The following is a 26309-nucleotide window of genomic DNA, read 5'->3' on the forward strand; positions in this document are numbered from 1 at the left end:
GTAAATTCTGTCAAGCATTTAAAGAAAAATTAATGCTAAATTCTTCCTAAACTCTTCCAAAAACTTGAAGAGGAGGAAACACTTCTAAACTCATTTTATGAAGCCAGCTTTACCCTGATACCAAAGCCAGACAAGAATGCTACAAGAAGAGAAAATTATAGGCCAATGTCCCTGATGAACATAGATGCTAAAATCTTCAACAAAATACTAGCAAAACAAATTCAACAGCACATGAAAAGGATCACACACAATGATCAAATAAGATTTATCCCTGAGATGCAAGGATGTCTCCACACATGCATATCAATCAATGTGATACACCATATTAACAGAATGAAGGATAAAAAAATCATATAATCATGTCAATAGGTGCAGAAAAAGCATCTGACATTCTTTCATGACAAAAACTCTGAACAAATTGGGTACAGAAATAATGCATCTCAACATAATAAAGACCATATGAGAGGAGTCAAAAAGTCTGTAGAAAAATGGAAATAAAACGTAAAAATAAAAAATATCAACTTTATTTCTCAACATAAGTTCCATCAAGGTCAAGAAACTTTTATAAGTGATAGTACCAGCTATTTAGTTCATCCCTAAAAAACTGAGTGTCCTGGGAATTTAACCATGCCAATGCAGCCTTTTTTACATTATTAACTGAAGAAAAATGGGTGCTCCTTACAGATTTTTAGGAAATAAAAAGACTTTCTAAATAGGAAATAAAAATATTTTCTTACTTTCAGGGAATAAAAATATTTGTTAGGAAACAAAAAGAAGTCTGAAGGAAACAAATCAGGATTTTAAGGTGGAATGCCTAATGATTTCTCAACAAAACTTTTGCAAAACTACTCTTATTTGATGACAGAAATGAGCAGAAACTTTGTTGCGGTGAAGAAGGACTCCCTGGTGAACTTTTCCTGAGCATTTTTCTGCTAAAGCTTTGGCTAACTTTCTCAAAACACTCTCATAATAAGCAGATGTTATTGTTCTTTGGCCCTCCAGAAAATCAGCAAGCAAAATGCCTTGAGCATTTTAAAAAACTGTTGCTGTGACCTTTGCTCTAGACTGGTCTGCTTTGCTTTTGACTGGATCACTTCCACCTCTTGGTAGCATTGCCTTGATTGCTCTTTGTCTTCAGGATCATACTGGTAAAGCCATATTTCATCTCCTGTTACAATTCTTTGAAGAAATGCTTTAGGATCTTGATCCCACTTATTTAAAATTTCTATTGATTTTGTCACCCATCGAGTGGAGAGTTTGCTCAACTTTGATTTTTCAATCAGAATTGTATAAGCTGAACCAGTTGAGATGTCTATGGTGTTGGCTATTGTTTGCACTGTTAATTATAAGTCCTCTTCAATTAGGGCACAAATAAGACTAATTTTTTCCTTGCAAATTGATGTGAGTGGTCTCCTGTTGTGGGCTTCATCTTCAACATTGCTTTGTCCCTTCATAAAATAAACTATCCATTTTTAAACTGCTGATTTCTTTGGTGGGGATTGTCCCCATATAGTTTCCATAAAGCATAAATGATTTCACCATTCTTCCACCCAAGCTTCATCATAAGTTTGATGTTTATTCTTGTTTCAGTTTTAGCAGAATTCATGTTCCTCTAATAGGGGCTCCTTTCAAAGTAGTGTCTTATTCTTCTTAGTACCTCAAACTAGATCCTGTTCAGACATATTATAATAAGTTAGTACAAGCTTGTTTTGGTGTGAAAAAGATTTGAAACCCGCGCGCAGTGTTTTCATAATATGCATTTTCCGTGAACTTTTTGAAAATCCCATGGTTAACATCATACTCAATGGTGAAAAGTTGAAAGCTTTTTCTTTACAATTGGGAACACAAGGATGCCCATTCTCATTCTTTCTAATTAATATAGTATTGAAATTTCAAGCTAAAGCAATTGGCAAGAAAAGAAATAAAATTGGAAAGGAAGAAATAAAACAGTCTCTGTGGATGGCACAATCATTTAGAAAACCCTAAAAACTCCACCAAAAAACTGTTAGAACTAATAAACAAACTGAGTAAAGTTGCAGGATATAAAAGTGACTTACAAAAATTAATAGTGTTTCTGTACAATAACAATAAACTATTTTTAAAAAATCAAGAAAAATGTCATTTACAATAGCATAAAAACACTTAAGAATAAATTTAACCAAGTAGGTGAGAGACATGTACACTGAAAACTATAAAACGTTGACAAAAAAAGCTAAAGAAGACACAAATAAATGGAAAACTATCCCATGTTCATGTACTGGAAGTATTAATATTGTTAAAATGTTCATATTACCAAAAGTGACCTAGAAATTCAATGCAATTCTTATCAAAATTCCAGTGACGTTTTTCACAGAAATAGAAAAATCAATCCCAAAATTCAGATGGAACCAAAAAAATACCCTGAATAGCCAGAACAATTTTGAGTGAAAAGAACAAAGCTGGAGACATCACACTGCCTGATTTCAAAATTACTGCAAAGGTATGCTAATCAAAACAAAATGATATTGTCATAAAAACAGATATATAGACCAATGGAGCAGAGTAGAGAGCCCAGAAATAAATCTACACATTTAACATTAACTGATCTTTGACACATGTACCAAGAACTCAATGGAGAAATAACAGTCTCTTCAATGAATGGTGTTGGGAAAACTGGACATCCACGTAATTGGACGCTTTGTACACCATGCACAAAAATCAACTCAAAAGCAAATAGAGACTTAAATGTGAAATCTGAAACTATGAAACTACTAAAATAAAACATAGGAGAAAAGCTTCCCAAAATTGGTCCAGGCAATGAGTTTTTGAATACGACCCCAAAAGCACAGGAAACAAAAGCAAAAATACATAAATGGGATTGTAACCAACTAAAAAGCTTCTGCACAGCAAAGGAAGCAATCAGCAGAATGAAAATACAACTTACGGAATGAGAGAAAATATTTGCAAAACATATATCTAATAAGGTGTTAATATCTAAAATGTATAAGAAATTCAGAATTCAAAAGCAAGAAAATAAATAACCCAACTAAAGCATGGGCAGAGCACCTGAATAGACATTTCTCAAAAGAAGACATACAAATTGCCAACAGTTAATTGTCTTTGCAATTGGCTTGTGGCTACCTGAAAATATCTTAATTATTTATTGACTTGTTTGTTTTCTCTCCCTGCCCACTAGAATGTGGGCTCTGGGAGAGTAGGGACCTGTGTGTTTTGTTGACCACAGTGTCCTCAACAGTATAGATGGGGCTTAAGATTTAGTGCTCAACAAATATGGATTAAATTTGTTCATCAAAGTCCTCCAAAAAGGGGGTATTACTCATATCCATAAGGGGTATATGTCAAAAGGAACCCAAAAGTTAAAAATCTGGCTGATTTTGGAGATGAAGGGGCATTCTTGTCCTCAGTAACTCATTTTGACACAGGTTCTTGTGCAGTGGGAAGCCATGGAAAACAAGATGCCAAGCTCTTAGCTCATACTATTCAAAACAGAGCATACCCTAATACTAGGGATTTGGAAAAAAACTTGTGCCCATGGGCTGCTCTGAGGTGAACCAGCTGGCAGGCTATGTGCTGTTATGCACACTCTGAAGATGCTTAGGGTTTTCCCTGTCCCATTCCCAGATGCTGTCCAACACAGCACCTGGGAAGTTAGGAAGAGAATGACGGTCAGCCGACCATGGAATTGGTCCCCAGAGGTTGAGCAAGGAAGTGATCAGTGGCTGGTCCCACCACCTATTCTTGGGGTTGGGCTGGGCTGAGCTGGTGTTGGGTTCAGTTGTGAACCAGAATTTGTTGCACCAGGAGCTGGGGAGCTCAGCTTTTAATTTGAATCAGTGAGAGGGTTGGAGTGACTGATGTCGAGGAAGTAGAGCTTGGAGAGTGGGGTAGACACCCAGGCGTGCTGGTCCTTTCATCTTCACATCAAATGCTACCTGGTGAGTTACAGGGCACAGGCTGGGGGTGTGGGGGCCGAGGGGTAGGCAGCTGCTGCTCAAAAGCAGAGACAGGCCACGTGGCTGAAGACAGATCCTGGCTTCCTGTCAGACAGCTGCCTGCAAATAATAACCTGCAATTTCCTGGGAGGGGCAGACAGGTAAGACTCTCTTAGTAGATGAAAGAGCTACGACTGATAATATAGGTAATGGAAATTTGACAAATTAATTCATTTATTACTTATTCATTCATTTGTTAATTTAACAAGCATCTGCAGCCTTGCTCCTAAAAGCACAGTCCATGTATCAGCAGCAGCAGCATGAGCATCACCTGGGAGAGCTTGTCGGAAATTCAGGATCTCAGACCCCACCCCAGTCCTGCAGAACTACAGTCTTCATTTAAACAAAACTCCCAGGGAGTTCTTAGCCACCCAAAAGTCAGAAGGCCTGATCTACAGGATAACTGCTGCACCCACTACTGGGTAGGGCCCTACAGGGATGCTGGAAGGGTGCATCTGGCAAACATCACTCCCCCACTGGGAGGCACTTTGAGAAGAAGGGCCAGGTGCAGCTTCCTGCAGGTGTTACTTTGAGAAGACACATTTCACACCTGGTTCATTTCTTTCCAAAGTTCATGTAACACCTGCCTACTTCAACGAGATAGGAACACAAATGACAGTAACACATAGCACTGATGATACAGCAGGGGAGGTATGAGTGCCTTTTCTTAATGGCATTTGAAATGAAGTTGCCAGTGGCCCCAGTCCCTTCTCTTGTGGCCTCTCTCCATCCTGCTAAAATTCCCAGTGTCCTTTCATCAAAGTAAACCTATTCTTTCTGAAACGAATCTACAAGAATCACTTACACCTCTGTGCGAATTCAATCAATGAATATTTGCATTTCTATACTTTTGATACCTGTTCCAGCTGTGCCAGAGTTTACAAACTCATGGGGGAGGAATTTGTGCGCAGAAAAGTTACACTGTTCAGGCAAGCCTTGCCAGCTTAGAATGCAGGTCCTGAAAACAATGCTCTCAACACAGAAATCTAAAAAGCACTTTACCATTTATAAAATTATTTCCTTAGGCACCAACTTTATAGATGAAAAGACTGAAGTTCAGAGAGGCTGTGACTTGCCCAAAGTCACGCAACTAGTAAGTGGTTAAACTGAGATTTCAGCCTCATCTTCAACTATAATTTTTTTGTTCTTTATACCGTTTAGGCACTTCTATATCAGGAGAATTCTTGCCTATCCAAGAAGACCAAGTCCCTCTTCTCTATTTTTCATTACTTCATCCAAAAAATATTTTGGTCGGCACCTTTTTGTGTTTAGAGTTGAGAAAAGAGGACAAGTAAAGGGGAAATATTTCTCTCTCTTCACCCATCCAACTGCTATTTTCAACCTCCAGAACCTTACAGACCAATAAAGGAGAAAAGACATACTGAGAACACTGTATCATATTCCTATTCCTCTGGTAGGGACTAAACTTGGCTTCAACATCCAATTTTTTGGCCCCATAAAGTCTGACGTCCTCCCAGTGACAAACACTAATTTTCAGAGTTACCCTCTCTTGGGGCTCTTTACTGCCAACTCCTGAATCAAGTATGCTAACAACATCTCATTCTGCGTCAGTGGACACATGGAACTAAGCCACTTTACCACAGTCCAGAAAAAATCCACTTGTGCCAAGCATTTTGTGAATTTAGATAATGTGTTGAAAGCTGAGAGTCACGGAGTGGCAATCACATTGTGGGTGTGTGGTTGTTCTTCCTTTCCTCCGTCTATCCTGCTCACCCACTCTTCCCGACTCTGGGAAGCCACAATTCTTCCTCCTTGGGGGCAAGTCATTCAGCTATCTCCTAATCCTCAAGTTGTATAACCCAAATGTATCATAGCGCTCAGAAGGAAAAAAGGACTTTCCCTCTGCCATGAGAACTTTAGATTGCAGCTGATATTTTATTTTTAAATAAATGATTTTATTAACAGGTAATGTGCACACATTAGAAGCACATCATTTGATAATTTTCCACAAAGTGAACACACCTGTGTAACCATTCGGCAGGCCTAGAAACAAGACAAGAGCAGCATCCAGAGCCTCCTGTCTGAGATAGGTGGTAATTTTAATAGAAAATTCTTGCTATTATACACATGAGAGGAACACGGAAAGTGCCATGAGAGGTGAACAATATCTTGCCAGAAAATGGAGGAGACTTTGACCTGGGTAAAGGGAGCAAAGAGGGCTCCAGACTCGAACCCTGCAAGATGGATGGCATTTGGTCCAACAGAGAAGGTCTGGGTGTATGAGTGGGATGTGCCTAGGGGCAGAAATGGCTTGACTGTACAAAAGGGCATGGAGGGTTTCTACTATCAGTAAGGAGCCGAGTCTGGTCTGTGTCTGGAGGTGGGGAAAGGTAGGGTAGAGTGTTGGAGAAGCTAAGGCTGGAACCACATTGTGAAGGATCTGGAATGGCAGTGTCAGTGTTGTCCAGTGGTTTTTGCACAATTTTAGATATATCTGCTAAGACTCAGTGTTGCAACTGACAAAAAAAATACCAGGTTTGTTTAAGGAAAAAAAATGCTGTATTGCCTCAGACATTACTTGATCCGGGGTTAAAATGATGACCGAGACTACTTTTCCCTGCCTCCTTTTGTTATTTTAACTGTGTCCTTGGTGTTGCCACCTTTTAATGTGGGTTTCCCCAAAGCAGACCCTGAGGCAAGAATTTGACTGTGATTTGGAAGATGCAGGAGGTACCAGTGAGAGTGTGGGGAAGTGAGACAGGGAAGGGAAGATAGCCAAAAAGCGGTGCAGGATCCAGCCAGCTCTCCCTGTGGGTACCTGGAGCTTAATCCCACAGTGCAGCTCTGGGAAACCTGGTGGATTGCATGCCTCAGTGTTACCCACCTGAGGGGTGAGGCAGCTGGGGCAACAATTCCCATCAGTCGATGGTAGAGGGCCTCCCCGAGGGAGTGTTAATTCACCGGCGCTTCCAGCTGCTGGGCACTCAGGCAGTGCAGCCTTTGGAGAGTTCTGAGAAAGCCCATGGGCAAAGAGATGCAGTTGGAAGCGGCCGGCACCCTGAAGCGGAGAGAACCCATGAGTAACAGCTGCCTGACAGCTTCAGCCTCTTCTTCACTCTTAGTAGGCTCTGCCTTTACACACGCACACACACACACACACACACACACACGGCAGCCCCATGTCTTGGGGATGGAAATAAGAGATTTTCTTTCCCAATAACTGAGCAAAAAACTGATCCTGGCTTTCATTTTATCCAAATTGGGTCACTTCAATGACTCCCTGAGGTCAGCGGGAGGTGATACTCCTAGGAAAGGATCCTCACGCCATTAACTGACTCGGCAGAGGAGGGAGGAGAATGAGTTCACAGGGCAAAACAAGGAGTCCGGCTGGGGTGTCATGGGGGTGTCCTGTAGACAAATGGTGTGTGGTACTGAAGCCTGAAGCCTGAGGAAGAGCTTGGACTGAAAACATTTACGTGTGTGTGTGTGTGTGTGTGTGTGTCTTCATTTGGATTTCTGCAAGGTAGACCCTGAGACGAGGACTTGGGTGCAGGTTATTTGGGAGGTGATCCCAGAAAGCAGCTATGAAGGACTGGGAAAGTGAGTCAGGCCAGGAGGAGAAGCCCGTTCAAGGGGCGTTAATGAGCACAGTGCTCCGCGGGCAAGTGGGCTCCCTCCCGCTGGGGCCCTCTGGGAACCAGGGTAGAACATACCTTAGAATTTCTCACCAAGGTGTAGCAAACTGGAGTTTCCTTCACTATCTCCCATCCCTCATTGTCTGAGAAAGTTTCTGAGGCATGTTACTCTCCCGTCTTTCAGACCTAAGCTATATGTGGGCCCGGCGTGTGCCTGTGGCCGGAGAACGCCCCCAGGTCGAGAGGTACGGAGGCCCAGGACGGAGGGCCTCAGCGGGTGGGCATCCACAGGCTGCAGGAATCCTCCAGCGTGCAGAGAGGGGATGTGGCTGGGACACCGTCCTCATCTGCTGTGTCCTTCCTGTCCTTGGTGGAACCCCCGGTGGGCGGGGAGGGCAGAATCCCCCCACCCCTCACTCCTGGTGCTCACCCCTTTTCATCTTTGAATTCACCATTCTCTGTTCCCAGGTAGCCCAGAGCCCCTGTCTTCTCTAACATGACTGTCTGTACCTCCACATTGGCCCTGGCTGTGCCTGTCCTAGTTAGTAAATGCAGCTCTTTGATAAACTCCCACATTACAAAGAACCCAGGAATAAAGGCTTGGGGTTGGGGTGTGTGTCAAATGTTACTCCAGGAATGTCACTGGGAGTGGAAATAGCAGTTATGTGGGCAAGAAAATGATTATGTGATCTGGCCTGTGTCTTTCGGTTTAATTAAATCAGTGATACTCAAGTGGCCTAGAGGGTGTTTTAGAAGGTTCTGGGGAGCCTTTTTCAAACCAGACACTTCCTCTAATGGGTCCCACTGCAGAGGTTGGGGGGGTGGGGACATGGCCTCCTCTCTGCCTCCCTGGTGGAGAATCCCTGTGTGTAATTTGGGAAGTTACTGATGGGTGAACTTTGGAATGTAGACAATGTGAAGGCAGAGGGAAGGCTGAGAATTACTGGTTTGAAATATAACCCTGGATCCACAAGTGTGGCAGAGTGGGAGAAACTTGCGGAGAGAAGACATAAGTTTGAATTCAGAGCTGACTAGCCACTGAGCTTCTCTGGGCCTCCGTGTCATTATCTGTAAAATGGGAATGTTAATGCAAATGGCATGGAGTTGTTGTGGGAATTCAGTTTCTGGCATATTTGATTGCACTTTTTTTTGTTTTTGTTTTTGCTGTTAACTCTGAGTGATCTTTAATGCAGAGCCCCTAATCCAGTGTGACTATGGGATAGCAATCTCCTGGTCCCTCCCTTCCACCCACATTGCTGACCTCCTGCTAGGCTGGTCAGTGTCTGCCTCACAGCACACACAGCTGGAGGCCCCTTTGTTGTTATCAAAAGGGACCCTGATGTTGGGGGGTGGTTAGGGGTGTTCCTCATTACCTCATGGTCACAGGCCTTGCAGAGCCACCTCACTCTTTTTGGGGGGAAACCTTAGGAGAGCAGGAGGTGCCCCAGAGGCTGTTTCAGATGTCCCAAAGGCTAGAATGTGGATAAGGCCTCCTTGTGGGTGTTTGTCAGAAAAGACGTAGCTGAGGCTGGACGTAGAGAACGAGCATTCTTCCTTGCAGAGAGAAGGGGAGTGAGAGCCCTGAGCAGATCACCTCCTCAGAGATGCCTTTCTGACTCTCCCACCACTCACCTAGGACAACACCTTCCTGGCTTTGAGCTCTACAGAGCACACTCTCACCAAAGAACTGCCAGTCTCTTCCATTACATGCTTTCTCCCCTTCTTATATGCCTTTAATTAATACTGAAATCTTTGCCCTCAAACATTCAATATCATCTATATTTTAAAAAATACAATAAACAAAGAAAATAGCACACATGAGAAAATGCCTTTTACATTCCAAAAAAGACGCTGATTACTGTGGATTCTCCAAGAAGCCTGGGTAAGTTAACAATTATTCCTAAATCCAAATGCAAACACAAATGTCGTCAGAGTGAAAAGCCACTTGCTATCGTTTGGAGGAGAGGAAGTGGGTGGAAATTCCCAGGAATTCCCTTGGTGAATCCTGCAGAGGCATTGCCTCAGGGAGACTGACCCCAAATATAGCAGGTGCAGCTGGCCCCAGGCTGGAATGCACTCCTCGGCTGTTCTTCACCCTGAGCCAGCAGGGACTCTGCCTGATACTGCATTCTCTCTTTTCTGCCTCCTGGATCAGGGTGACATGCTTTGAGCCTTTTTTTTTCTTTAAAGCTCTATGTGACAAAATAAAAAGGAAATGGCTGAGCCCTCTTTCCTCCCCTATTTGCTTTACCTAGTGAGAGCTAAGGACACATTTTTGGCTCTTTTTTGGTAGATTGCTCCATGCACACATGAATTCACTAAGAATCGAAGCAGAAAGCTTCTGTGATGAGAACCTGCTCAATTAAAGTCACCCTAGTGTGGGATCTTTAAGACTGCCTGTTGCAGAAGAACTCTGCTGAGACGAAGATGCAAAGTAACTACCTAGTACATTCCACTGCTGAAACAATGGTACAACCCTGGGCATAATCCATTCTGAAATAAGGTGCAACATAAATGAAGAAAAAAAGTATGTAATGTTAGCTACATATTGGTACATATCATTCTCTGTATTTGCTGATTCCACATCCATGGATCAAAATCTGTAGATACTGAGAACTGACTGTATCTATTTTCCATCCATGGTTGGTGGAACCCACAGACTGGGTTGCAGGGGTCTGACTGTACTGTGCTATTTTATGTAAAGGACTTGAGCATCAGGGGATTTGGTGTCTGCAGGGGTCCTAGAACCAATCTTCCACAGTTAGGGAGGGCCGAATGTATATTTAGCATTTACATGTGCAGTGTATTTTCAGAATGGTTTGCAAGTACTCTGAATTCGGAAACTCAATATATGTGATGCACACCCATATTCAAATTTTTCTGTAATAGGATTTGCTGAAAGGGGGAGAAAAGATTGGATTATTCACAAAAAGCTGTTAGAAGGAAAGAAATAATATTGTACTCCAACACCACACCATACACAGAAGTATATTCTAAGTGGATTAAGAAGTTAAATCTAAAAACAAAAGTACAGTCATGCACTGAAAATGATGTTGCAGATAACAATGGTGATTATAATGGAGATTATAATGAAGGTGAAAAATTCCTCTCACTGAGTGACGTGTGGCCATCATCAAGTAGCACAACATTACTCACATGTTTGCGGTGATGCTGGTATAAACAAACCTGTGTTGCCAGTTGTATAAAGGCATAGCACATACAACAATGTACACTATGTAACACTTGATAATAAACAACTATGTTGCTGATTTTTGTATTTACTATACTATACTTTTTATCATTAGTTTAGCATGTACTCCTTCTCCTTATAAAAAAAAAAAGTTAACTGTGAAACAGCCTCAGGCAGGTCCTCCAGGAGGTATTCCAGAAGAAGACATTCTTATCATCGGAGTTGACAGCTCCATGCATGTTATTGCCCCCAAGACCTACCAGTGGAACAAGATGTGGAGGTGGAAGACAGTGATGTTGATTATCCTGACCCTTGTGTAGGCATGGGCTAATGTGTGTACTGGTGTCTTAGTTTTTAACAAAAAAAGCTTAAAAAGTAAAAAAAAAAAAAAAATTATAGAATAGGGATATAAAGAAAGAAAATAGTTCCGTATAGCTAGCTGTACACTGTATTTGTGTTTTAAGCTAAATATTGTTAAAAAAGGGTCAAAAAGTTAAAAAAATTCAAAAGCTTAGGCTTTTGTGTTTATGTGCAATGTTTATAAAGTTTGCAGTGGCGTGATTTCTTGGCCTTCCCATTCACTTACCACTCACTCACTGACTCACCCAGAGTAATTTCTAGCCCTAAAAGCTTCATTCATGGTAAGTGCCCTATATAGGTGCACTGTTTTTTAAATCTTTTGCATCATATTTTGACAGTACTTTTTCTATGTTGAGATGTGTTTAGATACACAAATCCTTACCATTGTGTTACAATTGCCTAGTATTCAGTACAATAACATGCTGTATAGGTTTGTAGCCTAGGAGCGATAGGCTAGACCATAAAGCCTAAGTATGTAGTAGGCTGCGCCATCTAGGTTTGTGTAAATACACTCCATGTTGGTTGCACAAAAATAAAATTGCCTAATGGTGCATTTCTTAGACTGTATCCCCATTGTTAAGGGACTCATGACTGTATAAAGGTATTAGAATAAAACACAAGATAGTTTCTTTTAAAAAAATTTTGGATGAAGGAGCTTAGCAACATTGCAAGAGACAAGGTCAATATACAAAAATTAACCGTATTTTTACACACTAGCAATGAAAAACTGAAAAATTGAAATTTTAAAGAGTACCATTTTTAATAGCACCAAAATGTGGATACTTAGGTACAAATTTTACAAAGTATATTCCAGTATGCTGAAAACTACAAAAAAACCGATGATAGAAATTAAAGAAGGCTCCTAAATAGAAATGTACTGTGTTCATGAATTAGAAGACTCAGCATAGTTTAGATATCAGTTATCTTCAAGTTGATCTGTATATTCAGTGCCGTTCAAATCAAAACCCCAGCAGGCTTTTTGTAGACATTGACAAACTATTCTAAAATGTATATAGAAATGCAGAGAAACTAGAAGAGCCAAAACAATTTTGAAAAAGAGCAGGGTTAGAGGACCCACACTACTGGATTTCAAGGGTTATTATAAAGCTATGGTGATAAACAGTGTGATATTTGTCAAAAGTAAACATGAAGATCAATAAAACAGAATATAAAGTCCAAAAATGGACCTGCAGATATATGCTTGATTGATTTTCAACAAAATTGCAAAGGAAATTTAATAGAATAGGGATTGCCTTTTCAGAAAATGATGTGGGAGCAATTGGACATCCACATGCAAACAAACAAAAATCTCTGATCCATGTCTCACACCATAAACAAAAACCAACGCAGAATTGATCATAGATCTAAATGTAAACCCCAAAACTATAAAGCTCTAGCGGAAAATAGAGGATAAAATCTTTGTGAATGTGGGTTAGGCAAAGATTTCTTAAATATACCACCAAAAGCAAGATTCATAAAAGAAGAATAATAAATTAGACTTTATTAAAATTAAGAACTTCTGCTCTTTGGAAACATTGTTTAAGGTAATTGGAAGACAAGCTATCGACTGGTAAAGAATATTTGCAAATCACATAGCTGATAGAGTTACTGTATATATTCAGAACTCTTAAAATTCAACAATAAGATAACAAACAACCCAACTAAAAATGAACAAAGAAGTGAACAGACACTTTACCAACAAGATATATAGATAGCAAGTAAGCATATATCATTAGGAAAATGCAAATTAAAATCATTAGATGTCCCTACACAACAATTAGAATGGCAAAAGGAAAAGAAAGTAGAGAGAAAGAAAGAATTTTAAAAAAGGAAGGAAGGAGAGAAGGAAAGAATGAAGAAAGGAAGGAAGGGGGGGAGGAAGGAAGGAAGGAAGAAAAAACATCATTAATAACAAGGAAAAAGAAACATTATTAATAACAATGTGGAGAAACTGAAACTCGTATTTTGCTTGTGCAAATGCAAAATGATGTAGCCATTTTGGAAAGCATTTTGACAGTTTCTTACAAAGTTTAATAGTTTTCATATGACCCAGCAATATCACTCATAGGTATTTACCCAAGTGAATTGAAAACCATGTTGACACAAAAACCTGTACATGAATGTGTATTTATAATCATCAAAAACTGGAAAGAACACACAAATTCTTCAATGAGTAAATGAATAAACATGCTGTAATACTTCCAACTCAGTAAATAAAAAGAATGAAGTATTGATTCACATAACAACATGAATGTATTTCAAATGCTTTATGCCACATTACAGAAGACATACTTGAAAGGTCATATATTCTATAATTCAATTTATATGACCATTTAGAAAAGGCAAAACTGTATAAATAGAAAACATATCAACGGTTGCCAGGGGCCATATGTGTGGGAAAGGTTGACTACAAGGTGACATATGTGTATTTTTATTTTTGGGGAACTGTTTTTTTTTTAATCTTAATTGTGGTGGTGGTTACATAATTCTATGCATCTGTTAAATCTCACAGAACTGTTCAATAAAATATCTAAATTTTACTACGTGTAAATTTAACCTAAAAGTGAAACAATAAGGTAAGACTACAGCATAACAAATTTTACAGCAAAGGAAATATCAATATCCTACAAAGCAGGGTAAAGGAAATTCAAATACACTGTAGGCCAAAAATCAGTTGGTGAATATTTCTTGGAAGGCAGTTTGGCAGTACATCTTAAAATTGTAAAAAACATGTACTTTTCACAATAGGCACTTCCACTTCTGGGAATGTATCCTACAGACATGCTTGCACATGTGCACACTGGTGCAGTCAGGCCTGCAGGGAATGTGGTCCACCTGGTCTTCTCAGCTTGGGAACAGCCAGGAAATGGCATCTTTACCGTGGGTATTGGTGAGACAGACACTGCGGGTTCCCCACTCATATCCGTTTGGGCCTTACTGTTGTAGTGCATACCAGCCTGTCTTCCAGTTGCCTAAGGTTGTTCTCTGGCATGAACTAAGACCCCCTACCCCAATAGCCCTTGAATAATTAATGACTGACGGGAGCTCGTGTGTAAATACTCCTGAGGGCAGAGGGCCAACTCTGAGGTGTGCTTTCTATATTGCTTCCAAGAGTCTCTCATTGAGATTAAACTTCAGGTGCCAATGATGGTGATTGGCTTGATAACAAATCTGTTGCTTCTTTCCCCTCCCTGCTTGATTCTCTACTCCTGGGATTATGTCTCACATAAGGTAATTGTGGTTGAATACTTGTCTTAGGTTCTGCTTCTTTGGAAACCCAACTAAAACAGTTGGGTTCCCCTAGAAGAAACACAGTGGTGGGCACTACCCTTAAGTGGCTTCCTCATTGGTGAGCATCAGTGATGGGCCAGAGAAGAGGAAAAGACAGCTGTTTATGAGCATATGAGGGACCCTTGCAGTTTGGAGGAACAGGGGATGGTTTTGCATGAGGTATGGGCTTGTGGTGCTGATGGAAATGACTGCTGTCATTAGGACCCCTCTAGCCCCCACTTTGCTTACATTGCTGGTCAGCAGGACTTAAACATATGCCATATCAGAGTTTCTCACAGTCCCTGATTTAAATAAGTCCAAGACAGCTGAACGTGTGGTATTACTGAAGGTGCACTTTTCCAAAGCACCATCAGTCACTGCTCAGAGATTTAAATTTCACAAATGGAATCTGCAGCTTGTGAACTACTGCTGTTTAAGTTGGATATTAATAATTTGTGCTCCTTCTACTACCAAAAAAGAGTTTTGAAAAATTGCTGCTTAGGTTGTGAATTTTATAACATCCTGGGCCAATTCATCTTCTAAGTTTACCTGGTCAAAGCACCTGCTATTCACAGCACCAAAGATTAGATTTTCATAATCCACTGTGAGCTGACTCAAAAGAGAAGCCACGAATTTCAAGCCTATCCAAGACTGCTTAATTTAGGTCTTGTTCTTTCACAAACAGCAACCTTTGCTGAATTACTTCAGTGACAACTGGACTCCTTATGAAGATCGTCCTGTCTGGAAGATGATACAAGGTCAATGATATCACTGAAGACACTTCTGAGTCTCTGCAAATATATTGTGTTCTTACCACTGGCAATATCAGAGTGGAAGGCCTATTCGAGGTCAACTAGTTCATGCTGGATCAGATGTTGCTAAGCCACCCGCCATACTGGTCCTGCATTTCACTGGGCTAGTTTCTCTAAGATACAGCCCACAGGATGATCGATTAATACTATCAACTGTGTAGCTTGATGCTGTAGATGGTCTTGATTGACAGGTGTCTTAATAGGTGTGGGTAGGTGGCAGGTAACAAAATTTGTTTCATCAATTTGGCTTATTCATAAACTGTAGAAAGGATAACCCCTCTACTGAAGAATGACTTTCACAGGAAAACTCTGTATGATTATAGAAGACAGTTTTTGTGATATGTTGGCCCTATAATTCATCCAGGTGTTGCACCTGATAACATTCCAGGTGGTTTGGAATGAATTCTCATGTTTAGCATGACTAGTCAACAGATTTTGATGAGAAATCCATCTAGGTTTCTGCAAAATGAGTGCAAGGAAAGAATTTCTTGATATAAATCTATCTTGATATAAATCAATATATATTTATCGATCTATATAGCTTGGAAAAGGCTGTAACTTCTTGTTAACAGTAGTGTCAGGCAGATATTACAGTTATAAAACTTAAAGGTATGTATGACCTCTGCATTGCATAAACTAAAACTTTCAGAAAGACTTAGACCTTTAAGAAAGGTCATTCAGTGGCTGGGTCTGTTGGGACAGAGTGAAGCAGATGGTTGCTCAATCCTAGTAACTCTCCTTTGAAAAACAACCTTTTGTTTTCCCTTAATTACAAGTTTCTTTGCTTATTAAAAATTTAGATATGATTTCATCCCTTTACATAACCCATCCTGAATGTAGAGTAGGATAAGAATGGTAGGTGCCTAGCTGCAAAAATTCAGATGGGCTTGGGGTGAAACACACACAAACCTCAAAAACATGCTTGGAGGAGATAGAGCTAGGGAAGAATGCAAAGAATGGGAATGGGGGTCAGGAACATGACTCTAGGGCAGGGACTTGCCAGGACAACCCAGACTTTGGACAAATAGTAGGAGTGTCCAAAACAGCAGAGGTAGGAGGTGGTTCTCTAAGCACGAGTATGATTAACACACTTAGACATGTGTCCCCTAACCAGGCTGACTAAGCGTTGCAGAGGCCCCAGTGGACAGGGCCATCTGGTCACTTGCCAGAGCAAGGCTCCAGTGGACCCTCAGCAGGTTCAGGGCTCAGATCAACAAAGCGGAAGCTTAGAAACAGGCTTATGTATAACAGAGTGTGGGAGGTTGGCCCAACACGTTGGACATTAGTGAAAGGCTGCAGCAGGGAGTTCTTTGGTGGCCAGAGAACTCATCACAGCAGACGTCAGGCCTGTGGCTTAGCAGGAATAATGCCAACCCACATGCTGGGGCTGGGGTTGCTGAAAGGCTTTTTGCGATAAAGCATGTCCCTGATTGGCAAAGGACATGCCCTGCATCTTGAATGGTGGGGCCTTCTCACAAGAAGTCCAAGTATGGCCCAGGTGCCCTTAGGGCTTCCTCATAAAGCAAACACAATGTAGCATGCTGCCCCTCAGAATGTCCCCCTGTCCTGCTCTGCCTCACCCTTTCAGCCTCAGCCACACTGGCCTCTTTGTTTTTCCTTAGAATGTCTAATCACTATTCTGCCTCAGGGCCTTTGCACTGGCTGTCCCCTCTGCCTATACTCCTCCTCTTCCCACAAATATCTGCTTAGCTTACTCCCTCACTTTCTCCCAGTTTCTGCTCTAATAAACCTCTTAAGAAAGGTCTTTCCAGACCATGCTTACTAAAAATAACACCTTTTCTTTCTCTAACATCTTGGCTTGGATTTTTTTTCTTGATAGCACTTACAACTCTTTTATATTATATCATCTACTCATTGTACATTGTCTATCTCCTGACTCTAATAAAAATACTATAGAGTAGAACTTTATATACCATCATATCTTCAATGTGAGCTTGGTACAAAGAGGTGCTCAAGAAAAATTTGTTGAATGAATGCATAAACAAATGAACAAGGCATATGAGTGTGTACCATATGTAGTGAGTGGCTATGGTGGTCATCACCAGCACTCATGTGGCTTGATCATGACAATTAATGAAATGGGGTTGCCTAAAGTTGCCAGTGGTCCTAAGAAAGCTTTGCAAGACTCCATAAAATGTGAGGTTGCTGAGTGTTGTGAGGAGAAGCTTTCAGTTCACAGCAAATCCTCCTACTGCATGGTTCTCTCCCGAGCTAGTTTTTCCATCTGCTGTGGACAATGGCAGCCCTGATTGACACAAGCACCCCTAGCAGGGGCTGGAGACTGGCAGGCACTCAGGCAAGTTGCAACCTTGGGAACAATCAGGGAACTGCATCCACAGAAAACAAAACCCTCTAATTTGTATTCTCAGCAAGATTCAAGGGGACAATGCACTTATGAAAAGGGAGAAATCTGAGATCAGGATAGATTGGTTTCTGATGAAAAACATGAATTCCTTAATTTAGAAAACCGTCCTGGACAGTATGAATAGCGTGGTGAATAAGGTAGAAAAGAGATTCATTGATTTTGAAGGATGGTTTGATAAATTATCTGATTATTCAGAAATGTAAAAAAGTTTCTTGTAAGTGTAAAAAGATTGAGATCATGAGCAAAAAGATGAAAGTCATAAAAAATGAATTCAGGAGGTATAATAAAAACCATTTTCTTGAGGTAAAAAAGACTAGAATCTTCAGATTAAAAGGGTTTACTAAGTATCTGAGACATTAATGTAAAAGAAGGCACACTTAGAAATATTCTAGAAAGTTTAAAAAATTTTAAGAATAAGCGAAACAAATCTTACATGTTACCATGCAGATAAAACAAACAAAAAGATCAAGCTGACAACTCATTTATTTTCTGCAACTCTAAAGATCAGAGGAAGGCTGGGCACAGTGGCTCACGCCTGTAACCCCAGCACTTTGGGAGGCCAAGGTGGCAGATCACAAGGTCAAGAGATCGAGATCATCCTGGCCAACACGGTGAAATCCCGTCTCTACTAAAAATACAAAAATTAGCTGGGCATGGTGGTATGTGCCTGTAGTCCCAGCTACTCGGGAGGCTGAGGCAGGAGAATCGCTTGAATCCAGGAGGTGGAGTTTGCAGTGAACCGAGATCACGCTACTACACTCCAGCCTGGCGAGGGAGAGAGACTCTGTCTCAAAAACAAACAAACAAACAAACAAACAAACAAAATCAGAAGTAAATGGGACAATGTTACAGATGGCAATCGAATAATTCTGAGCTGAGGCAAATGGAGAGAACTTCCCAGCCAGACAAGATCTCTGAAAGGACGCAACTCACCTTCCTTTCTTAATTCTGTTTTCTCAGAAAGCAGTCTAGTGATGGTAGAGACAAACATGACAAACAACTCAAATATGAGGAAAATAGGATGTAAAAGAAATGTGCACTTTGGGAGGCCGAGGCGGGTGGATCACCTGAGGTCAGGAGATCGAGACCAGCCTGGTCAACATGGTGAAACCCCGTCTCTGCTAAAAATACAAAAATTAGCTAGATGTGGTGGTGCATGCCTGTAATCCCAGCTACTCGGAGGCTGAGGCAGGAGAATCACTGGAACCCTGGGAGGTAGAGGGTGCGGTGAGCTGAGATCGTGCCACTGTACTCCAGCCTGGGCAACAGAGTGAGTCTCTGTCTGAGAAAAAAGATATAGCTTAAAGTTAGAATTATTGTATAAATAAGGATATTTAATTGTGTAAGGAAACAATACAATTTTAAAAAGAAAGAGATTTATAATGTAACAGTTATTAGTAACTTGGATTTAAAAGCCAAGATTATACTAAAAAATCTTGGGAAGTTGGAGGTGTACATAGGTGGGAAAGAAATGGAACTATACGGAGATCTCATTTTTCATGGAGAATGTCAAAAGGTCCTGCATAAAAGAATATAAGATCAAATATTTTTTGAACTGTAAGGATAGCCATGAAGCCAGCAAAAATAGAATTCATGACTTTGAAATCACTAGGGTAAAAACAGCAAATAAACAAAAGACATTTGGCAAAAGATAGGAAGAAAAGAAGCAAAGAGGCATAAAAAACAAGGCATAAACTAAGATGAAAGAAGCAAGAGCAAACATGTCAATCTTCACAATAAATGTAATAACGAATACAATAAAAGCAAAGACTCCCAGATTAGATCCAAATGCAAGTTGTTTATAAGAAACATGTCTCAAACAATAACCGAGACATGAAAATAAGTAAGTTAGTATATAAGGAAATAAATGAAGGAAGGAACAGGCAGGAATATACCAGAATAAGGCACACAAATTAAAAAGTAATCTGTTTAAAACGAAGGCTTGTGGAAGGAAGTCTTGTTATTCCACATAATTCCTCTTGGCAAGAGCATCGTATTTATGTGGAAGAAATATAATGATGAACCACTAAGGTGCTGCTGGGAGCCCAAGGGCAAGCTTAAGCCTTAGAAGATGCTTACTAACCTGCTGTGCAGAACCCAGAAGAGGACTTTATCTGGATCTTAGGAGACAACTAGAGAGAAAAGAGCAGGAGTCAGCAAAATCCTGGTAGGCTGTGCTCTATATGATGCTAACTTCTTTCTGCACTCCTGGAAATTTCAGTTAGTTTAGCCAAAATCCCTGCTTAACCCTGGGCATCAGTAGGCTCTTTGTGGAAGTGGATACAGGAGCTTGATGTGATGTCTGAGTTGATTCAAGATGGAATATTTAAAGCAAATTCCAGATGCAGAAGGGATCATAAGGAAGCCCCAGCAATTGTGGCAGTATTGGTGGAGGCGGGGGGAATTCTTCATAGTTTTGCACAGGGCACGGATTTGGGAGTTTGACGCTGATTTGCTGACATCTGGATTACACCAGTAGATGCACTATAATGAAGATGTAAAAAACACACAAACCAGACCCAAGCATAAGTTGGGAACTGGAATGAAACAAACGCAGGCTCCAAGCTAGTAATTACAGCATTCATACCTAGAGATGATGGAGTACAGAGCCATGGCTAAAAAGTGTGTATCCCTGGCAGCTGTGCTTGGGACCTGTGAGGCACTCCATAAATGACTGCTGTTGAGGTTGGGCCTGCAGCCTCAACTGAAATAAGTGTGCAGCAGACAACGTCAGTGATCTACCCAGATCCCCTCAGGATCCCTTCCTACCATTTTTACGTGCTCCGTGTCTGTGGTATATCTTCACTTCCAACAGCCAGCACCTGTGACCTGCAGTGTTTTTATAGGGAATTGTCCCCAGGCTGCTGGAGCCCACTTGGGCCACCTGTAGGAAAGGCTGGAAGTTCCTAGGAGTTTACTTCTCCATCATGGCCCTTAACCAATGGCTAATGCGTGTGGGAAAACTCGAGCCCATTCCCTTTTCTGAAGTGTAACTTGCGCTCCAGAGCAAAACGTACATGCCAGAGCTCCCGTGTGGGGTCAAGCTGAAACTATCTTCTGTGCGATCTTGCCTGAGACAGCTCCCTTGTTTGGCTTCCTCCCCGCTCTCGCTCTCCCTTATCAGGTTCTTATCTCAGGATCTGCTTCTAGAGAATCCAACCAAACCTGGTGTGTCTGGCTTCTTGCAGCTCTGGCTCTGACTCTAATGAAATTGCCTCCCTTTGCTTTGGCTTCTTGCCAGAAAGTAAGCTTATGATTTGTTCCTCAAGTAGACTCTGTCACTCATAGAGAATGAGTGAATTGGCCTACAAACACTAGCATGAGGGTGTACGTTCATGTTAGCACCTTGCTCATGGAAGGCCTGTAAAAGAATATGCCCATCCAGCATCCTGAAGAGTGTAAAGCCACCACTGAGGCTTTCAGCTACTGGAGTCCCTCCTCAGCTATACCATGCTTCTCCTCTTTAGGAAGCATTATTCTTCGTTGTGGGGGACTGTCCCATGCATTTTATAATGTTTAGCAGCACCATGCTAGATGCAAATCGTATTCCACCTCTCCCATCAAGTTGTGATAAACAAACATGTCTCCAGACATTGCCAAATGTCCCATGGGAGAGAAATCACTCCTGGTTGAGAACCAATGATCTGTACTGGTCCCCAGGACTATGGCTGGTGCTACCACCACACCTTCTCCCTGGGGTGAAAACCCACTTCTTCTTCCTCCTTAAGACATGATTTATTAATGGTAAGAGGTAAAATATTAATTTTATCAATCAGAGTTGTCCTGAGTGAAGCCTGATACCTTAAAGTTATGGAGTTCCCTGTTATTGCATATTTAAGAATAGGCAGAACAAACAACCAGAAGAGATACTGAAGGGAGAATTCTGTTTTTGTTGGGGTTTTGGTTGCACCAGAATATAAATGTGCCAAGAACATCAGGTTTGGGGCTCTAGAAAACACAAAATATATGTGGAATACAGTCTGTGTGGGAAAGCTATCATAAGCAGGAAGACAGGTTCTATCTAGAAAAGAAAATAGGATAGAATATAATGGATCATAGGTTGAGTCAAATCTAATACCAGGAGACCCAGGATGGCTGAGGAGATGGAAGAGCTAGGAAAGACAAGATGGGAGCTAAAGTGAGTGTCCAGAAATTCAAAAAAGCTAGATAAGTTTGAGCAGGCAACTGCATTTCCACCCCAGGAGATCAATGTAGACATCTGGGTCTCCATTAACTCTTAGATATATGGGTCTCTATTAACTTTTTCTTAGACATGTGGGTCTACATTAACTCTCCCAAGGTGGGCAGGAGCTAACACACTTTGTGTGTTAGACTATGAAGTTCAAGCTTTGTCTTTTAGGCAAAGAGGAGCCACAGACTAGCTGTAGATAAGTTGCTAAATTTGGGAGGTGATGAGTGGTGGGTCAACTTACATTTGTATATCACACAGAGAAGCTCTGGTAATTCTGGTCAGGTAGCAATGCATGGAAGATCAGTCACAGCACTTCTACCTGACTTCTCATTGACTTCAGTCATAGGCCAAAGTCATAGATCTGCTCTTGTCAAGCTTACCAGTGGGTTTAATCTTGGAAAACTATGGGTAATTTTCTGTCCTCATCTTACTTTAACCATTTTACATAGTAACACTGTCCTAGATGGGCTTTCATTATATCATCTTCTCCAGAGTTCTTTTCCTTTTACATTAAAATATTTTAAACATACAAAAAGCATAGGAAGTATTTTAGACACCCTTACAACCACTACCAATATCAAACAGAAGTTTACATTTTGTCGTATTAATTCCAACTCTATTGTATCTTACATTTCCCTTCTGGATTTAATTTTCCTCATCCTAAAGTGTCTCTGGTTAATTCAGGGAAAAATCTCTGAGTGACGGATTCTCCTATGTTTTGTTTAAAAATGTCATTATTTTGCTCTTACTCTTGACTGATACTCAGCTGAGTATAGATTACTTTTATAGCTGACTTTTAGATTAAGAATGAATTTTCCGTTGGTTATTCTATCATATGACACCAATCTATTGTTGTGGAAAAGGCTATCATCAGAATAAATATTTCTGTGAACACTCCATCTTCCTTCTCTGGTTGCTAGGGTTGTTTTCTTTGTTTTTGGTACTCTGTGGTTTTACAACAATGTGTTAGGTGTAGATTTATTTATTCTGCTTGTAAACTTTTCCAGTCTGAGAATTCATGTTCTTTGTCAATCTTAATTTTTTCTCTTTTTCTAATATTTCATGTCCTCTTTATTTTTTTCCTCTGGAACTCCTTTTAGATAAGTGTTGCACTTTCTCATTTTGTCCTCAAAATCCTTTACCTCTCCTTCATATTGTCAGCATTTTTATGTTTCTGTACTGCCTGTGGGTATTCTCCTTAGATTTATCCTCTAGACAACAAATTCTCTATTCAGCCACAAATAACCTGATCTCTAACACATCCTTCAGCTTTTAATTTTAATGATGGTATTTTTTACTTCAAAAAATTTCCATTTGGATACTAGACTTCTGCTTTCAGTCAAATAAAATTACAGAGAAGAGATTTACCCTCCTGACAGAATAATCCAAAATAAGCAAACAAACAACAAACGAAGTTTTAGGAAGTCTTAGACGAAGTATAAGAAATAATAGTTTACAAGATACTGGACCTTAAGCAATGAAAAGCAGTGGTCCCTGAGAGTCAGAAAGCAAATAAGGTGAGTTCCAGCTTACATCTTGAGAGGGTTTCCAGCCATAGAGCAGGAAGTAGAACAACAATGGAACCTGAAGATCTCCTTGAGTTGAGGAGATAAAGCTGAGAGTTTAGGGAGACCAAGATAGCTAGAGTTTGCAGGATAGGGGACTAAAAACAGGAGAGCTGCATAAAAGGAAAGCCCCAGAGATCTGTGGAGGGTCCCTCTTGAATATTCACCAAACTGTGGATCAGTGCAAAAGTGTAGGAAAACTACCCAAGACTAAGGAAAGAACTACCTGAACACATTAGAGGCAAAAGTGCCTTGTGCCCGCGCAAGCTGGGAATAATGCCTGTTTCTACCAGCTACCCTGGAAAATGTACGACAACATTAGCATAAAGGCCAGCAAGGAATAAATTGAAGTGGATGATTGTACAGTTCTTACACTTTACTTGAAGTGAGCGTCATATTACTTGAAGGTAGACTATGATCACTTAAAGAAGTAAAATATAAACTCTAAAATAATAAAACAGAGTTATACCTAATAAACAAGAAGATAAAGTGAAAGCATAAAAAAAGAATCCTTCCCCTAATAAATGTCAGAATATGAAGGAAAGGAAACAAAGAACAGATGGGATAAATAAATTTAAAAAACCAACAGTAAGATGATAGACTTACAATTAATAACAATAACCATTAAATGTAAATGATCTAAATACTCCCATTAAAATAGATATTGTCAGGCTGGGCATGGTGGCCCATGCTTATAATCCCAGCACTTTGGGAGGCCAAGGCAGGTGAGTCACCTGAGGTCAAAAGTTCAAGACCAGCCTGCCCAACATGATGAAACCCCGTCTCTACTAAAAATACAAAAATTAGCCAGGCGTGGTGGTGGGCGCCTGTAATCCCAGCTACTTGGGAGGCTGAGGCACGAGAATTGCTTGAACCCGGGAGGTAGAGGTTGCAGTGAGCTGAGATCATATCACTGCACTCCAGCCTGGGTAACAGAGAAAGACTCTGTCTCAAAAATAACTAACTAAATAAATAAAATAAAATAAAATAGAGGTTGTCAGATTGGATAAAAGGAGCAAGTCACAGCTAAATGCCATTTAAAATAAATGCATTTTAAATATAAAGGTATGAATAGGCTAAAAGTAAAAAGATGGAAAAAAGTTGTGCTAACACTAGACAAACAACACTAGTGAATACTGTGCTGACATTACCAAAAAAAAAAAAAAAAAAAAAAAGAAAAGAAGAAAAGGCTGGAGTGAGTGGCTGTATTAAATGTTAGACAAAGTAAATTTTAGAGCAAAGGATATCATAATGATAAAGAAGTCATTCGTGAAAGTCATTCACAAACCTGAATGTTTATATACCTTATAATAGAGCTTCAAGCACAAGAAGCAAAAACAGAATTTCTGGGATATAAGAAGACACAATTTACAATAATAGAAATCTCAGTAACATTCTCTCTCAGTAATTGACAAAACAAACAGAAAATTAGTAAGAATATAGGAGAGTTGAACAACACAACCAACCAACTTAACCTAACTGACATATATAGAATATTCTACTCAACAACCAGAATACACACATTTTTTTTCAAGTTCCTATAGAGACTACCAAGATGGACAATATTATTCTGGGCCATAAGACAAGTTTTGTTAAATTTACAAAGTTTTGAAGCATACAAAGTGTTTTCTGATTACAAAATATTAAATTAGAAATCAATAACAGACAGACATCTGGAAAATCTGCAAATATTTGGAAACTAAGTAACACACTCCTAAATAACTCAAAGAGATCAAAAAGAGAAATTAGAATGCATTTTGAGTTGAGTGAAAATTTAAAAACTAACATATCAAAATTTGTGGGAGGCCACTAAAGCAGTGATTGGAGAAAAATTCATAGCACTAAATGCCTATATTTGAAAAGGTGAGCTTAGCTTCCATCATAAGAAACTAGAAAAAATAAGAGCAAATTAAACTCAAAGTAAGCAGAAGAAAGAGTATCATAAATATCAGAATGGAAATCTGTGAAATAGAAAAGAGAAAAATAATAGAAAACATCAATTAAACCAAATGATATTTGTTGAAATTACCAATATTTAGAATCAGGGAGTTGACATCATTTCAGAGTCTAAATTGTTCAGGAAAAACTCTCAAACCACATTTTTCCTCTGCTCTCACACCACAACAATCGTCAACACAGAAAACTTTTGTGACCAAATGTGTGGAGGTTTTTCCCTACACACCAAGCAGCAGATACCAGCTGGGTGTTCAATTCAATTCTGACACTATCTACCTGGAGTGTCAGATGCACCCATCCCTTCTTCAGACACTCGTAGCAAGTCTGGGCCTCTGGAGCTTCTGAACAACCAACTTCAAGTTGAGGTTCCTATGACCTCCTTCTTTGGGTTCGATTAATTTGCTGGAGCAAGTCACAGAACTCAGGAAAATACTTACTTAGGTTTACTCCAGTTTATTATAAAGGACATAACAAAGGACACAGATGAAGAGATGCATAGGGCGAGGTATGGGGGGAGGGGTATGGAGCTTCCACGCCCTCTCTGGGCATGCACCTTTTAGGAACCTACAAGTGTTCACCTATCCAGAAGCCCTCTGAATCCTGTCCTCTTGGGGTTTTATGGAGACTTCATTATGTAGGCATGATTGATGAAACCATTGGCCATTGGTGATTAACTTAACCTTCAGCCTCTCTCCTCTCCCAGGAGGTTGGAGGTGGGGCTAAAAGTCCCAACCCTTTAAACCTGCTTCTGTCTTGGATGACCAGTCCCTCCCTGAAACTTGTTAGTTAACATTAGCATACAGAAACACAGCACTTTATAGATTCCAGTGGGTTTAGAAGTTGTGTGACAGGAGAGGGAAGGAGAATGCTGTGGTGATTGTGTCCCTGAGTCCAGGTATCCCTGAGGTCCAGCTGCCCTGTTGCCCTTCCCTTGCTTTGAGTACCCCAGTGTGTTTCCAATGAATCACTATTTTAATCCATGTTGGATCA

Source organism: Pongo abelii, chromosome 2 (genome assembly GCF_028885655.2).
Source record: "Pongo abelii isolate AG06213 chromosome 2, NHGRI_mPonAbe1-v2.0_pri, whole genome shotgun sequence".
Classification (NCBI taxonomy): domain Eukaryota; kingdom Metazoa; phylum Chordata; class Mammalia; order Primates; family Hominidae; genus Pongo; species Pongo abelii.